The 18,016-nt window shown below is 44.9% G+C and overlaps 1 protein-coding gene across 1 annotated transcript in view; it reads left to right on the top strand.

The window, feature by feature from the left end:
- The first annotated feature begins 11,962 nt into the window (after positions 1–11,962).
- Positions 11,963–18,016, top strand: part of LOC110510806 (sperm acrosome membrane-associated protein 6) — a 43,479-nt gene continuing 37,425 nt past the window's right edge. Inside the window, exon 1 of the mRNA XM_036975413.1 lies at positions 11,963–12,505. The gene's annotated coding sequence lies outside the window, so the exon portion shown is untranslated. The remainder of the gene's footprint in view (positions 12,506–18,016) is intronic.

The following is an 18,016-nucleotide window of genomic DNA, read 5'->3' as shown; positions in this document are numbered from 1 at the left end:
ACATACAGTACATAAGGGCAATTATTCTTCCACTCAGGAATCATTCAATAAGTTAAGCGCTTATCAATCATGCCTATAGCATCTTGTATTCTTCACCACTGATGTATATTTAACTTAGGACAGGTAGTCACAGTTTACCTAAGAACGTCCGGGGGCACATTCATTCTGTCATCAAAATAATAATGTTCTTGTCAACCAAATTCAAGACACTACATTTTAGGCTTGTATTCAAAAACATCCTCCAGACTGCTACAAGGAGAAGCCTTGAAATTCCTGATGGCCCTCCTGGATGGCTGCTTACAGTGCTCAAGTCATTGCTATATTGTAACTTGTGAAGAACATTGAGGTATTCAATGAAATGGTTATCATTTAGAGATCACATATCCGGAAGCCAACAGATTTCAGATTGGGTTTTCCGTTCAGCTCGTGGTGTTGTCATTTTCTGTGTTTTGGTGCCGACATTCTCATATACCTCAAGCATAATTGACTTTTCAAAAGATCAGGCACCGGCAGCCAGGTGAAACAAAAAAGCTGGTACAGTGTCCAAATGCATCATCCAAAGAAAATAATTATTAGTCAGCTAGCTAGCTAGCCAAGACAAAAAACGTTGACTTGCCAGTCTGTCTTCAAATCTGTAAAGTTTAATGTTAGAAAAAACAGCATAAAGCAAAATATACTGTACCAGTCATAAGTTTGGACACAACTACTCATTCAAAGGGTTTTCTTTATGTTTTACTATTTTCTACATTGTATAATAATAGTGAAGACTAAATATGATCCCCAATCAGAGACAACAACAAACAGCTGCCTCTGATTGGGAACCATACCTGGCCAACATAGAAACATAATCCCCTAGATGACCCACCCTAGTCACACCCCGACCTAACCAACATAGAGAATAAAAAGCTTTCTATGGCCAGGGCGTGACAAATGCCAAAAGTGTGCAAAGCTGTCATCAAGGCAAAGGGTGGCTACTTTGAATATTCTCAAATATAAAATATATATTGATTTGTTTAACACTTTTTTGGTACCTACATGATTCCAAATGTGTTATTTAATAGCTTTGCAAAGCGGAAAATAGTAAAAATAAATAAAAACCCTTGAATGAGTAGGTGTGTCCCCACTTTTGACTGGTCCTGTATGTACAAATGTACAGGAACACTGTGCTTAGGCTGCTGCTAGGGCGCCATGGCAACTAATGAACTGCTGTGACCTATTGGTCCCCACTGCTGGAGCTGTGGGTCTGATTTCTGATTGAAGAAGTACAGGCTACACTCTCAAACTTTCTTTTTGACCAGCAGAGGGCAGACTGGTCTGAGGTGTCCCATGTTTCTCTCTCTCTCTCTCTCTCTCTCTCTCTCTCTCTCCCTCTCCCTCTCCCTCTCCCTCTCCCTCTCCCTCTCCCTCTCTCATCTCTAATTCCTATCACCCCCCACCACACACACACACACACTTAATCTCTTCACATTCAAATTCTAGAGTGGCTCAGCAGTGTCGTCACCTTAGCAGGAGCTGGCCAGGGAACAGTGTGTTAGACTGCTGTCTGGTCTCTCCTTTACTCTCCCACCCCCCTGCTTCCCTCCCTCCATTGGATCATAGTCCCTGTCCCAGATGCCAAGTCAAGAGGAAATGATCGTAGAGAGAGAGAGATGGAGAGAAGGAAGGTGGGATGGGAGAATTAGAAAGAGAGAGGATAAAGATATTGTAGGGTCATTGTGGTCTGTTGAGAGTATATGAGTAGGAATATTAATTAACGACAAAAGGAATATTGAACAAAGTCTCTCTCTCTCTCTCTCCTTCTCCCCTCTGCTATCTTCCCTCTGCTCTCGGCTCTCTGCATCTCTCTCTCTCTACGATCATGGGTCATTCCGGTCATTGACGGCAAGACTGATTGCATTTTGTTCTTGATGCCTTTAAACAAGCAATTAATTTGACCAAAGAGCCACGGGTTGTTTGGCTTCCTGTTACAATCAGGACTGACAGAGAGTGTTGAAAGCCAAGACTGGTCTGGCTCCTTAGAGCTCTTAGAGTAAGGCCCTCCACACAGCTTGAGGGAGAGGTGGGGATTCAAGAGAGACAAAGTAAGGTTAAGTTCACTCAAGTACATTTAGGCATCTCATATATTGTTACACAGTTGACACATGGTACCCGGGGTGTAGGAACGGGTGGGCCTGGGTGGGCACACACTTATATATATATTTTTTAATGCTCTACTTGTCAGTGTTCCAAACAGGACATAATTTTTTATTTTTACCTAATCACAGTACTTGAGTTGGGCAGGAGCTCCCCAGAACTGAGTACTGACACCTCAAATTTTCTTCTGCTTGAGTTCCTGCACCTCCCATAGAATATTAGCTAAAAAGTATTGAGGAGTTTCTACACCTAATTATAAACGGTACCGGCACCCAAAATGAGTACCGGCACCTATTTCAGTCCAAGTCAAGCACTGACCTAAACATGCATACACCATCAAAAAAAATCTAATACGTTTTATTTTTTATTTCTCTCATACACATATTTAGCAGATGTTATTGCGGGTGAATCAAAATGCTTTTGTTCCTAGCTCCAACAGTTCAGTAATATCTAACAATATACTGAAATCTAAAAAATAAAAGAATGGAATTAAGAAATATATAAATATTAGGACTGGCAATGTCGGAGTCCGGAGTATAAATATGTATGTATGTACAGTGCCTTGCGAAAGTATTCGGCCCCCTTGAACTTTGCGACCTTTTGCCACATTTCAGGCTTCAAACATAAAGATATAAAACTGTATTTTTTTGTGAAGAATCAACAACAAGTGGGACACAATCATGAAGTGGAACGACATTTATTGGATATTTAAAACTTTTTTAACAAATCAAAAACTGAAAAATTGGCCGTGCAAAATTATTCAGCCCCTTTACTTTCAGTGCAGCAAACTCTCTCCAGAAGTTCAGTGAGGATCTCTGAATGATCCAATGTTGACCTAAATGACTAATGATGATAAATACAATCCACCTGTGTGTAATCAAGTCTCTGTATAAATGCACCTGCACTGTGATAGTCTCAGAGGTCCGTTAAAAGCGCAGAGAGCATCATGAAGAACAAGGAACACACCAGGCAGGTCCGAGATACTGTTGTGAAGAAGTTTAAAGCCGGATTTGGATACAAAAAGATTTCCCAAGCTTTAAACATCCCAAGGAGCACTGTGCAAGCGATAATATTGAAATGGAAGGAGTATCAGACCACTGCAAATCTACCAAGACCTGGCCGTCCCTCTAAACTTTCAGCTCATACAAGGAGAAGACTGATCAGAGATGCAGCCAAGAGGCCCATGATCACTCTGGATGAACTGCAGAGATCTACAGCTGAGGTGGGAGACTCTGTCCATAGGACAACAATCAGTCGTATATTGCACAAATCTGGCCTTTATGGAAGAGTGGCAAGAAGAAAGCCATTTCTTAAAGATATCCATAAAAAGTGTTGTTTAAAGTTTGCCACAAGCCACCTGGGAGACACACCAAACATGTGGAAGAAGGTGCTCTGGTCAGATGAAACCAAAATTGAACTTTTTGGCAACAATGCAAAACGTTAAGTTTGGCGTAAAAGCAACACAGCTCATCACACTGAACACACCATCCCCACTGTCAAACATGGTGGTGGCAGCATCATGGTTTGGGCCTGCTTTTCTTCAGCAGGGACAGGGAAGATGGTTAAAATTGATGGGAAGATGGATGGAGCCAAATACAGGACCATTCTGGAAGAAAACCTGATGGAGTCTGCAAAAGACCTGAGACTGGGACGGAGATTTGTCTTCCAACAAGACAATGATCCAAAACATAAAGCAAAATCTACAATGGAATGGTTCAAAAATAAACATATCCAGGTGTTAGAATGGCCAAGTCAAAGTCCAGACCTGAATCCAATCGAGAATCTGTGGAAAGAACTGAAAACTGCTGTTCACAAATGCTCTCCATCCAACCTCACTGAGCTCGAGCTGTTTTGCAAGGAGGAATGGGAAAAAATGTCAGTCTCTCGATGTGCAAAACTGATAGAGACATACCCCAAGCGACTTACAGCTGTAATCGCAGCAAAAGGTGGCGCTACAAAGTATTAACTTAAGGGGGCTGAATAATTTTGCACGCCCAATTTTTCAGTTTTTGATTTGTTAAAAAAGTTTGAAATATCCAATAAATGTCGTTCCACTTCATAATTGTGTCCCACTTGTTGTTGATTCTTCACAAAAAAATACAGTTTTATATCTTTATGTTTGATGCCTGAAATGTGGCAAAAGGTCGCAAAGTTCAAGGGGGCCGAATACTTTCGCAAGGCACTGTACATGTCACACCCTGGCCATAGAGAGCTGTTTATTTTCTGTGTTGGTTGGGGCGTGATAGTGACTAGGGTGGGTCATCTAAGTGATTAGTGATTTATGTTGGCCTGGTATGGTTCCCAATCAGAGACAGCTGTTAATTGTTGTCTCTGATTGGGGATCATATTTAGGCAGCCATTTCCCCATTGTGCTTTGTGGGATCTTGTCTATGGATAGTTGCCTGTTAGCACTATTATTTAGCTTCACGTTTCGGTTTGGTATTTTGTTGTTTTTGTTCGGTGTTCATTTAATAAAGGAAAATGGACGCCTACCACGCTGCACCTTGGTCCACTCATTCTAACGAGCGTGACAGAAGATCCCACCACAAACAGACCAAGCAGCGTGGCCAGGAGGAGCAGACATCATGGACATGGGAGGATATTTTGGACGGTAAAGGATCCTGGACGTGGGAAGAAATCATGGCCGGAAAGGATCGCCTTCCATGGGAGCAGACGGAATCAACAAGGGAGCATCAACGACGACTCCGGGGTTCGCAACCACGACGCAAGCACGAGAGGCAGCCCCAAAACATTTTTTTTTGCGGTGATACGCACTATGTCTCCAGTGCGCATTCACAGCCCAGTACGTCCTGTGGCTCCTCCCCGCACTCACCATGAGGTGTGTGTCACCAGCCTGGTGCCACCTGTACCGGTCCCACGCATCAGGCCTCTGGTGCCACTCCAAAGTCCGGTAAGTCCTGTGCCTCCTCTCCGCACTCGCCCTGAGGTGCGTGTCACCAGCCCGGTGCCACCTGTACCGGTCCCACGCATCAGACCTCCAGTGCGCCTCCACAGTCCAGAGCTTCCGGCGACAGTTCCCATTCCAGAGCTTCCGGCGACAGTTCCCATTCCAGAGCTTCCGGCGACAGTTCCCAGTCCAGAGCTTCCGGCGACAGTTCCCAGTCCAGAGCTTCCGGCGTCAGTTTCCAGTCCAGAGCTCCGGTGACGGTCCACAGTCTGGAACCTCCTGAGACGGTCTATAGTCCGGAACCTCCTGAGACAGTCTACAGTCCGGAACCTCCTGAGACGGTCTACAGTCCGGAACCTCCTGAGACGGTCTACAGTCCGGAACCTCCTGAGACGGTCTACAGTCCGGAACCTCCTGAGACGGTCTACAGTCCGGAACCTCCTGAGACGGTCTACAGTCCGGAACCTCCTGAGACGGTCTACAGTCCGGAACCTCCTGAGACCGTCAACAGTCCGGAACCTCCTGAGACGGTTTGCGGTCCAGAGCCTCCAGTGACAGTCTGCAGTCCAGAGCCTTCAGCCTTCAGCAGGGGTTCCCAGTCCAGAGCCTCCTGCGAGGTTTCCCAGTCCGGAGCCACCGGCAACGATCCACGGTCCGGTGCCTCCGGCGACAACCCACGGTCCGGTGCCTCCGGCGACAACCCACGGTCCGGTTCCTCCAGCGACGAGCCACGGTCCGGTTCCTTCGGCAAGGATCCATGGTCCGGAGCTTCCGCCGACGATCCCCGCACCAGAGCCGCCATGGAGGATGACGTATCTGCGAGCAGAGTGGGTAACCCCCGCACCAGAGCCGACACTAGACACCCCCCCCTAACCCTCCCTTTTGGTTTCAGGTTTTGCTGCCGGAGTCCGCACCTTTGGGGGGGGGGATACTGTCATGTCCTGACCATAGAAAGCCTTTATTTTCTATGGGGAGGTGTTCTAGTTTATTATTTCTATGCGTAGTCTAGTTTTTGTATTTCTATGTTGGCCTGGTATGGTTCCCAATCAGAGGCAGCTGTCTATCATTGTCTCTTGATTGGGGAGCATATTTAGGTAGCCTTTTCCCACCTGTTGTTTGTGGGATCTTGTTTTTGTATGGTTGCTTCTGAGCCCTACAAGGCTGTACGTTTGTTTGTTTGTTTCTCTTTATTGTTTTGTTGCTGGTTACGTTTAAAATAAATACGATGAACCCAAATCACGCTGCACCTTGGTCTACCCATTATGACGATCGTTACAGTACACTACCGTTCAAAAGTTTGGGGTCACTTAGAAATGTCCTTATTTGTGAAAGAAAAGCACATTTTTTTGTCCATTAAAATAACATCAAATTGATCAGATATACAGTGTAGACATTGTTAATGTTGTAAATGACTATTGTTGCTGGAAACGGCTGATTTTTAATGGAATATCTACATAGGCGTACAGAGGCCCATTATCAGCAACCATCACTCCTGTGTTACAATGGCATGTTGTGTTAGCTAATCCAACTTTATCATTTTAGAAAGCTAATTGATCACTAGTGTTACAACTTCTAACAGTGGTGAGTGGAGGAGTCAAGCGCAGAGAGCAGGTAATTCAGTTCGTGGATATTTTATTCCATAGACTGTGGAGCCACGACATGCAAAACACCAGGGCACATGAAACAACCCGTTCCAAAATACAACGGACTAAAACTGTCCGGAAAAATACTGATTACACTCATACACCAGATAACAGGAAAACAAGCCCGCACAAATACCCAGCGGGCCTAGTGCCCTTAAATAGCCTACAAACAAACACTAACTCAAAACAGGTGTACCCAATTACCCAATAAACAGAAACAAACGGAAAGGGAATCGATGGCAGCTAATAGGCCGGCGACGACGACCGCCGAGCACCGCCCGAACAGGAAGAGGCACCATCTTCGGCGAGATTCGTGACAATTAGAAAACCCTTTTGCAATTATGTTAGCACAGCTGAAAACTGTTGTTCTGATTAAAGAAGCAATAAAACTGGCCTTCTTTAGGCTAGTTGAGGATCTGGAGCATCAGCATTTGTGGGTTCGATTACATGCTCAAAATGGCCAGAAACAAAGAACTTTCTTCTGAAACTCATCAGTCTATTCTTGTTCTGAGAAATTAAGGCTATTCTATGCAAGAAATTGACAAGAAACTGAAGATCTCGTACAACGCTGTATACTACTCCCTTCACAGAACAGCGCAAACTGATTTTAACCAGAATAGAAAGAGGAGTGGGAGGCCCTGGTGCACAACTGAGCAAGAGGACAAGTACATGTCTAGTGTCTAGTTTGAGAAACAGATGCCTCACAAGTCCTCAACTGGCATTAAATAGTACCCGCAAAACACCAGTCTCAACATCAACAGTGAAGAAGCGACTCCGGGATGCTGGAGTTCCAAAGTTAAAGCCATATCTCAGACTGGCCAATAAAAATAAAAGATTACGATGGGCAAAAGAACACAGAGACTGGACAGAGGAAGATTGGAAAAAAGTGTTATGGACAGACGAATCTAAGTTTGAGGTGTTCGGATCTCAAAGAAGAACGTTTGTGAGATGCAGAGAAAATGAAAAGATGCTGGAGGAGTGCTTGACGCCATCTGTCAAGCATGGTGGAGGCAATGTGATGGTCTGGGGGTGTTTTGGTGGTGGTTTACCACCAAAGTGGGAGAGTTGTACAGGGTCAAAAGGATCTTGAAGAAGGGAGTCTATCACTCCATTTTGCAACGCCATGCCATATCCTGTGGACGCTGCTTAATTGGAACACATTTCTTCCTACAACAGGACAATGACCCAAAGCACAGCTCCAAACAATGCAATAACTATTTAATGGAGTGGCCAGCACAGTCACCGGATCTCAACCCTATTGAGCTGATGTGGGAGCAGCTTGACCGTATGGTCAAGAAGCACCCATCAAGCCAATCCAACTTGTGGGAGATGCTTCAGGAAGCATGGGGTGAAATCTCTTCAGATTACCTCAACAAATTGACAACTAGAATGCCAAAGGTCTGCAAGGCTGTAATTACTGCAAATGGAGGATTCTTTGACGAAAGCAAAGTTTGAAGGACACAATTATTATTATTATCATCAGGCCGTGGCTTGGGTGGCTGAGGTCCTTGATGATCTTCTTGGCCTTCCTGTGACACCGGGTGCTGTAGATGTCCTGGAGGGCAGGCAGTGTGCCCCTGGTGATGCGTTGGGCAGACCACGCCACCCTCTGGAGAGCCTTGCGGTTTCGGGCGGTGTAGTTGCCGTATCAGGATGGTACGTGCTCCCTCTGCTGTCTTCTGAAGTCCACGATCAGCTCCTTCATTTTGTTGACATTGAGGGAGACGTTATTTTCCTTGCAAGACTCCACCAGGTCCCTCACCTTCTCCCTGTAGGCTGTCTCGTCGTTGTTGGCAATCAGGCCTACTACTGTTGTGTCATCTGCAAACTTGATGATTGAGTTGATGAGTTGAAGCGGTCATGGGTGAACAGGGAGTGCAGGAGGGGGCTGAGTATGCACCCTTGTTGTGTCCCTGTGTTGTGAATCAGCGTAGTTGAAGTGTTGTTGCTTACCTTCACCATCTGGAGGTGTGGTGAAGGAAAAGCATTCCAGGTGACTACCTCATGAAGCTGGGTGAGAGAATGCCCAGAGCGTGCAAAGCTGTCATCAAGGCAAAGGGTGGCGACTTAGAAGAATCTAAAATCTAAAATATATTTTGATTTGTTTAAAACTTTTTTGGTTACTACATGATTTCATATGTGTTATTTCATAGTTTTGATGTCTTCACTATTATTCTACAATGTAGAAAATAGTACAAATAAAGAAAACCCCTTGAATGAGGAGGTGTGTCCAAACCTTTGACTGTTACCATCTGTGCTTTGAGTGTTGCTAGTGCATGCATGTAATAGCAGTCATTCACAAACAAATAGTTGAATCTGCTCATTTTGATACAGTACTATATAGACATCAAAATGTCTTACCAGCTTGTGACTCTGTAGGAGAATTAGCATAAGTCACTTTCTGGCACTCCTTTTTTGGCTTTCCGTTTCACCTCCGTGTCAATTCCAAGCTGCGCTGTTCATCAGATTCTTCATATACAATTTAACAATTGATAATATTCTCACCAATCAGACTATTGTCATTTTAATCTAGTCTTTAAACTAACTATATTATCATCTGTGTGAAATGAGTTTCGATATAGTTTAGGTGTAGTTTAGATGGGCCATCATCAGCTGCACATGCCTGACGGGTAAGGGGAAAAATGACACATTCTGTTTGTGATATTAAGATTCTAACAATAATAGTGTGTTAGATTAGATTTATTTAGTTCTAGTCTCATAGTCTATTAATTATAGGCTTTTGGTTTATCATGTGTAGTTCTATAATTTGACCAGACAAGGTCTTCCTCAGGCATGGTTTGGATTGCCATCGTCATACTGTAGCTCTCTTTGGGTTATCGTATGAATTACTTGTGGTTCTTTTCTGTATTTGGTATTTCTCTGGAGAGTAACCCCTGTCTTTGTTTCATTACAATGAAGGAATGCAAAACATGTATAGCATCTCCCTGTGCATTTCTCGCCGGATCACAGATCCTTGATCTGGTACTTCTAAACAACTGCTGGGAATTTGGAGACCTGACCTCAAATTCAGATCATTTATCTGCCATAGTTTGGGCATCAGCCACTCTATGAATCTGCCTGGTATCAATGAAGCCCACGCGCACACGGCCACATGGAATCTGCTTCGCCTTTAAAAACATATTGATTTCTCCAATTCGCAGAGAGCTTTAACGCGATCGATAGCCCTGGCCTTCCAAGATCAGCGCCAGTATAAGCATCCCTTCCCCTAACAAACACACCCGTCTCTCTTCCCCTCAGGTAATGATTGTCCTTGGGCAGGAGAATAGTTTGTCTGCATTAGGAGTGAAGTGTTTCTAATGGAATTGGGTCTCTCTCCTCCCCCACCCTCCCCCACCTCACCCCTCTTCTGGGTCTGTAGTAATGTGGTTCCGTGTGTATATATCGCTGCTTTAATAAAGGTGAGAGGGATTGGGGCACACCTCTCCTTTGACCTTTAACATCCACTTGGTTTTCCATCCATCCCTCGCTCCTTCCTTCCCTCCTCCCCCGCCCTCCCTCTCTCCCCCAGACTCTGTCAGTATGGATCGATAACAGTTTGTATTTGCAACGCATTAGAGGCCTGCCTACCTCCGTGCTACATTGAAAAAGGAGGCTGCCTGCTCATTTTGGTGCTGTGCGGTCAAATCACACCACCCAGATTGAATAGGTGACATGTGTTCCAGACGTTGTTCTCAATGATCGGACTCTGTATTATGTTTCATAATGTTCACACCTAGTTTATATTATAGCTCCTCCACTGTTCCTATCCATCCTGTTGTTATCTTATTTCATCCTCCAGCCTTGTTCCCTGTTCCTCTGACCCAGTCTTATCCCTCAATGGTCAGTATGGGAAGGAAATGTGGTAAAGGGCAACATGTATGAATGAACATTGGAACCACTAAGAGATATATGCTGGTCTTTGCTATTCCTGTTTTTATTAGAATGTTCCTCAACAACAATTTCTTAGCACCAATCCACACACACTCTATAATGTACCTGTGTGGAACACTCTTCAACCAATCAGAATGAAGTATGCAGCAAAGCCGTAGTTAGAGCCTATCATCATTGGCTGATTTTACAGGCTGATTTTATATGCATGTTTATCAAAACACATGAATGTAAAAGTACATACCTAGTGCCCCTGAGATGAACCCTTTACATAAAAAGCAGTTGTTACCATGGTGATCTAGTGCTGTTTCACAAGTTACGGATAGCTTTTCTGTACAATGTATGATTCCATTTAGTAGTTTTAAACACACAAGTAGACATAGCATATTGTCTTTTTTCGCACCAGAAAGGTTATTATGTCAACACTAAACTCATGTACCCTCACACACACCCGTGCGCCCATAACACGCGCACACGCATTCACACGCACGCACGCACGCTCATACACACACACACACACACACACACACACACACACGGAGTCACAGACCAGAGTTTTGTTCAGTTGGGCCTTCTGGTTAAAATCACTTAAATTAAATACAGAAAAATGGATATGAATAAGAAAATGTACTGCTTGTAAAACTTAACCTTGGGTCTTGCGTTACAACTTGATGATCCAAGATAGTGACATTTCCTGAGTAGTTGACCTGGTCTCAGCCATAACCTTGAATTCATGTTGACAACCCTTTCCCCTCCCCCTATCTGTAGTTCTCCTAGTCCATTTTTGCCCCTCTGTCTCTCTCTCTTTTTCTTGGTCTCGTTCTCTCTTTCTGTTTCTCTCTCTCTCTGTTTCTCTCTCTCTATGTTTCTCTTTCTCCCATTCTCTCTATTTTTCTCATTCTCTCTCTCTCTTGCTCTCTCCTCTGTCTGTGCCTCTCACTAGCTCACCCCCTGCCTGCTGGCTGTGTGTTAGAGTGTGCTGGGGGGCCAGCAAAGGGGAAATCGACTGAGGAAAGCTTTCAGAGTTCAAGTGCACGGCCAGAGAAATGTTCCTGAGTTGGACAAAGGGAGAGAGGAAGGGAAGGAGAAACGGGAAGGTGAGAGGCTGAACTACTGACAAAGCAGCTCTGAGGACGGGGGAGAGAGCATGAGGGTCGTTTTAAAAAATGGGTGAAATTGGAGAAAAAATTGTGAACGGAAAATAGTGAGAAAAAATGTCCATCCCCTCCCCTTCCCTCTCTCCACTTATACACTCCTCTTACCCTCCCCCTAAGATATTCTTTTCAGAACCACCCCCTTTCTCTATTTCTCTCGCCCTGTCCCTCCCTCCCTCTCTCGCTCTCTCCTCCATTCCTACCCCACTTGCACACACACACTAGATGACTGACGCCCTCTTACCCTCCCTCCGTCTCTCGCCCTCATTTTCTCTCTCTCTCTCCATGCTCTCTCCGCTACACCACCAATACTTTTTTCCCTGGCTGTGGCGTGTTTGTGCTTTAGCGAGTGTACAGCGAAACCAGTTCTGTGCTGATCCAGCGTGTGCTATCCCATATCCAGAGCCAGGAGCAGCGTACCTCTTGCCAACAGCCTGCCTCCACTCTGCTGCCTTTTCTGCTTTGATTTCCCACTGTCTGCTTTTCCACCAGACCTTTTCTTTCTTTAACCCTCTGCTCTCTTCCAAGAATGATCTAGGAAGAGGGGAAAGAAATAAGAGAAAGGTGTCTGTGTGAAGGGGAGATGAGGAGGCAGAAAAGGAGAGAGAGAGGGGAGAGGACTAGAGAAGACTGGAGTTAGGCTGCAACACGAGAGGCAAAGCAACGAGGAGAGGGAGAAAGAAGAGAGCAACAAGGATCGAGGGATGATCGAGGTGGAATCGGGCCGAAAACGCAGGAAAAGGGGGGGAAATATTGCCAGACTCATCCGACCTCTGCTGGTATTTTTCTCATCCTTTTGTTATTCACATACTTTCTTTTTAAGGGCTTCTGATTATTATGTTTTTCTATCTATCTCATGGGTTTCTCTTTCCATGTCTTCTAGGGTTTTCAGCGTTGCTTGTCTTTCTTCTTGTTTTTAAAAAGTGTCTCTGTCCATGTGTGTACTTTAGAACCCTTTCCTTCCTCTCGCTCCCATCGGAAGGTTTTCCTCCGTCCTTCCACGTTTCTCTCTCGCCCAAATGAAATGCCATGATTGCTTTTTTTAATTGTAAGTTTTGATATTTTCGCTTGGATTTTCCCATTGAAAACTATGCTGGAAAAGGTGAAACTGAAATTGGGGCCCAGTAGTGAGGCCGAAAGGGAGGGAAGAAGGGGGAGGGGGGGGGGATTTTCCTCAGTTTTTTGTTTGTTTAATCTTCGTGTGTATGGGTATGTAAGTGTTTTATCGTCGTAAGCTTCGTTCAATTATTGTATGCATATTTTCTGCACAGTTTGGAGTCATTATGATGAGTTTGACATAATATTTAACTGGTAAAAAGGCAACATTGTGAAGTGAATGTAGTTCTATTATAGGGGTATCCCCATCTCCACTCTCTCTCTAACTCGCTCCTCGTTCTCCCCTACTTCCTGTCTGTTTGTGTCCTCAATACATCTGTCTGTTAGTCTGTACATAAACACATCTCTTCTGAATGTGCTTCTCTATTTATCGACTAATACGGACGGCAGTCTAACTTACAGCAATCTCTGTGGGCCTTCTCTGTCCGTCCCCATGCTATTGGCTTCCACCCTCGCTTCCACTGTTAGATTTACACAAGTCGGTGTGTCCCTTAATTTCAGAGGCCAGAGTGTGTTCTGTGTGTACATGGATGTGTGTGTTATGTTCTTATTCCATCCCTGCTCTTAGCCGCCCTGTACATCTCAATGGAGACCCGCTATGTGCTCTCGGACCCCGTACCTCTGCCTCTTCGCGGGCGCACAAAGACATCCCCCAGATGTCGCCCTGCCAGGGTGTAAAATTGTTGAAGGGACAGAGAGGGGGGTACCCCGATTGGGAGTTGTCGGAGGGTGACGGCAGGGATGGACGTGGTCCTGATAGCCATGGCTAAGGGGCTTTGTGTCTGAATGGAGGTTAAGCTGGGGACTTAAGTATGGAGCTCAGGCCTAGACACCCTACTGCTAGGCGCCTGCAGGCTTGGTTAATAGTGGGTAGAAGGGCTGAAAAGAAGGCCTGGCTGACTGGCTTTCTGAAAGGCCTGACTGAGATCTCTACTCTATTGTCTTATCAGGTGGACTGAAAGCACGGCGTAACGGTGCTCTCTTCTCCTTCCCCCAGTCTCGCTGAAGGTGATAGTCTATATGGTTTATACCATCATCTCAACACATAAGCAAACTAAGCCTTTATAGTTTAAGGTTTGTGTAAAAACAAAAGACTCAGAGTAGATAATCATATGTTTACTGTATTTGTCGTTTTGTATTTTCATCTTGATGAAAAGGCATTGCACACTGTAGTACTTTTTGGAAATTAAAATGTGTTGTTTGCTAGTCCAAAATCGCACAGTATCACACTATGACGACATGGTGGATCCACGGTCTCACAAAAAAATGATAGAGAGGCCAGTCAGTGCTGCTAGATATACAGCCTGTGATGATGGAATGCCACAGATCAGTTACCTTCCGTTAAATATTTGAACCGGCTCTAGTTTGACGTCAGTTCCTCAGGCTCTCCCAGCCGTCTCAGCGTCAGTGCTGCAGTGGAGGAGGCCAATAATGTGCTTCCCTTTATGAAGCGTAACTCAGCCAGCACTATCAATTATACAGCTAGTACTTGTCTGCCTCTGAGAGGGGGTGGGCTACTAGCCTGCTACAGAAGGTACAACAAGCTACTGGGTCCACTATGGAGGGAATGACTGACTGACTGGGGCATAGATAGAAAAAAGCAGCATGTGACCATCATTGATGTATTCCCACTCTCAGGGTCCGGGTGAGAGAAACCCCCCCCCCGGAATCATTGTTCCAGTTGTGTCACTATGTGTCTGCTTCAACTTGACAAGGACACAGACCGCTGAAACAAGGCAGAACTAGACGAGCTGTGAGTTCTGTTTGGATTCATATTGCCTAATAGGGGCCTTTTTCATGAATACTGAATTATTTGTGGGGGGTTTTCATGCAGTGCTTCAGTCCTCCAGTGTCTCTGTGTGTCTGTCGCCGTGGTTAAATTGAGTTACTAACTCATATGTTTTAGAGCACTCGGCAGCACACCTCGTTTCGTCAATAAAATGGAACCCAAATTATTTTTCAATTGAATTTGATGTGTCCATATTGTATATTGTACTAACACTTAAGTCCAAGCTGTATTTGAGTACATTGATGTATAAGAGCTTTGACATCAATTTGTGCACAGCAATCAGCACATATGAAAGACCCAGGAGTGAGAGGTGTGTGTGTGTGGGGGGGGGGGTCTGTTGGGGTTCCAGTACATTCTGGTCTGGGTTGGTTTAGGTTAGGTTAGGTTAATTAATGGGTTAGTTAATAACTTAGACTTAGGCTGGAATAGACTTTACGTATATCAGGGTATATACAGTATGTCCATCCCAGTATGAAATGAAAGCTAATATTTTGAAATGTTTTGATTAACCAAATCAATTTCGGTCTACTAATCATTCATTCTTAGTTGAGATAATAGTCCATTCTTACTTTAAAGGTGAAAAAGTATTATGATAAGTCAGGTATTATGTATCCAGAATGTTTTACATTTTGATAGAACTAAAAAGCCTCTTTAACTATCAACTCTTCATACCTCTTCTGAAGTATTTATGCCATTGTGTTCAGTAATTGATGTTCTAATACCTTCAAAAATGTGTTTTAACTTGAATTACACACATCACTTCAAATTACACCATTGTCATTGTTCGGACACAATATTACCTTCTCTCGGAGTCAGAGTCTTTCTCCTCATGGGCGACCCCTCGTAATTGGATGGGTGTATGAATGGCTACATTCTTGTGATACTGTACAGTTTTTACATTTTTGTGAAGATTGTTTAGTGTAGTTTTGTCCTGTATTTGCACTGTAGATTGAGGCAGTAGTAGTGGTGGTAGTGTGGGGGTTAAACTGTACAGGCGGGAGGAATGTGTTTCGAGTCAGCAGTGAGAATTCCTCAGTTCTGCATTAGTAGGTCACAGCTTTGCCTCTTACCTCGGCAAACTCTCTGCTCTCTCTTCTCCCTCTCCACCATGTCTGTCTCTCTCCTCCCCCACCCGGCCTCCCTCCCTCCTTCCCTCTCTCTCCTGATCCTTCTCAGTCTCACCATGTTTCCTCCCCCTTCCTCCGTCCCTCTTTCTTTCTTTCTTTCTTTCTTTCTTTCTTTCTTTCTTTCTTTCTTTCTTTCTTTCTTTCTCTGTTCCCTTCTCTAGTTCTGATCCTAATCCTCTCCCTTCTCCCTCTCTCACAGACATCTAAGGCCCGAGGTGTTGGGAGTGGGTTGAAAGGGAAGCGAGACGGGGAGACTGTGTGTGTGTGTGTGTGTGTGTGTGTGTGTGTGTGTGTGTGTGTGTGTGCGTGCGTGCGTGCGTTGTGCGTGCGTGCGTGCGTGTGTGCGCGTGTGTGTGTGTGCTGGTGCGCATGCGTGTGTTATATAAATCTAGCAGTACAGCTCTCACTCCTGCTTACAGTGCTTCTAGTCCTCTATGATTAATTGAGCTGGGTTCCTGAGGAAGGGCCATTATCTATGTCACCAGATTCTACCTCTTCTTATCATCTAGCTTACATGACATCTTCCTCACATGTCCCGCTGGACTATCATGGTCAGTCACCACTGATTCAGCTCCTACTAACATTGATATTCATATTGCTGATCGTCACATGCCAGCATACCTTCCTGCTGAGGCAAAAATTCCAGAACTATCTCGGGTCCTCCACAAGACTGTCTGACAGACGAGGGGAGCTCCCAGAGATGCTGGTTGTGAAGCAAACACAGAACACTATTAAGATGGCACACAGAAACATATACAGCTATAAACACGGCATACACAGGCAGCGGCCGATACTGTCTATCAGATAACTCATGGCGTGTAGTGTTGGTGTGGTGTGACTGTGAGTCAGGCCTGCTGGCTGGCTGTCTGGCTGCCATATTGACACGGCTCACAAGCCTTCACAGTCTACCCCTATTTTCTGCTCAGCTATGCTCTGCAGTACCATTGGTGGCGCTAGCCGGCCGTATTTACAGAGCAACACCCTTTGGTGCTATGGGCCCTAGTGCCAGACGGAGAGAGGAGGGGAGGCGAAGAGGCAGAGGACGGGTGGAGGGGAAAAGAAGGGTGGAGAGGAGGAAGGAAAGAGGGAAGGCGAAGAGGCAGAGGAAGGTGTCATAAGCACAGGGAGGTAGTGCTGCTCAGTTGGTAGAGCATGGCGCTTGCAATGCCAGGATAGTGGATTCCATTCCCACAGGGGACCAGTGGGTACATGTAAGCACTCACTACTGTAAGTATCTCTGGATAAGAGTGTCTCCTAAATTACTAACATGTACAGTACATGTAGTGGGGTGGAGACGGAGGGAGGTTATGGTAAAGAGAAGAGAACAACTAGAGAGAAAGAGAGGTGATGTCAGACCCCGCTGCCTGATTTCCCTCCTGCTCCCTGTTCCACATTGCATTGTGTCCCAGCAAGTGCTCTGTGTTTTATGTCTGTGTTTTCAGAGAGACACAGCTCTCTGAACTACATGTATATCTCTCTGCCCTAATCTAGATCTACCCTAATAACTATGCCAGTGTGTGACTGTGTATATCTTATAGTGGCTGGCTGGACTGCCATGGACCCTGGCCCGTTTCTGAGTTCTAACTCCCAGTTCCCACTGTCATGGCTGAAGAATCCCCAATTTAAAAGACTGTTGTGATACCCCCTGTACAATATTGTGACAAAGCAAACCAACTTAGTAGTAATTGATTGTGAATAGTGAAGTAAAGCCTCCTGAGTGTGTCTGGGTGGTTGGTTGTGGTGGCAGAGGGGCTATAGGAGTTTCTGTGGGGGTCAGGGCTGGGAGATGAAACGAGAGGCTGGGGTTGGTCGCTTCATGCTTCAGAGGTTCCTCAGAGAGAAGGAGAGGTCAGGAAAAGACCCCAGAACAAACACCAGGCGCATTGTTCAAGTTCAAGGTAAAGTTGAATGGCACTTTTCATTCCGTCTATTCAGCTGCCCTCTTCCGGCTGTGGGCTTTTTTGTAAAAGTGGTATTAATTGGGGGGAAATTGTGCTGTTGGGTCAAATCAGACATTTGTGTTATGATAGCATAATTGAGAAGCAATTAGGTCAATATTAATTGCATTTACACATTTTACTATTTAAAATAGCATGAGGGCTTGACCATGTAGCGTTTGGATGGCTACTTGGCTCAAAGAAGCAATCAGACAATTCAATTTGAAAGTGTGTTTGGAGGTAAGTTAAAAAAGGTCAGCATTTTACTTTTCAGAATAGCTATGGAAATAGATTTATTTCCAGAGATTTGATTGGAAATCT

This window comes from Oncorhynchus mykiss, chromosome 3, assembly GCF_013265735.2.
Source record: "Oncorhynchus mykiss isolate Arlee chromosome 3, USDA_OmykA_1.1, whole genome shotgun sequence".
Lineage (NCBI taxonomy): Eukaryota > Metazoa > Chordata > Actinopteri > Salmoniformes > Salmonidae > Oncorhynchus > Oncorhynchus mykiss.
Note: the sequence above shows the minus strand (reverse complement) of the source record. Positions and strands in the feature narration are given on the sequence as shown.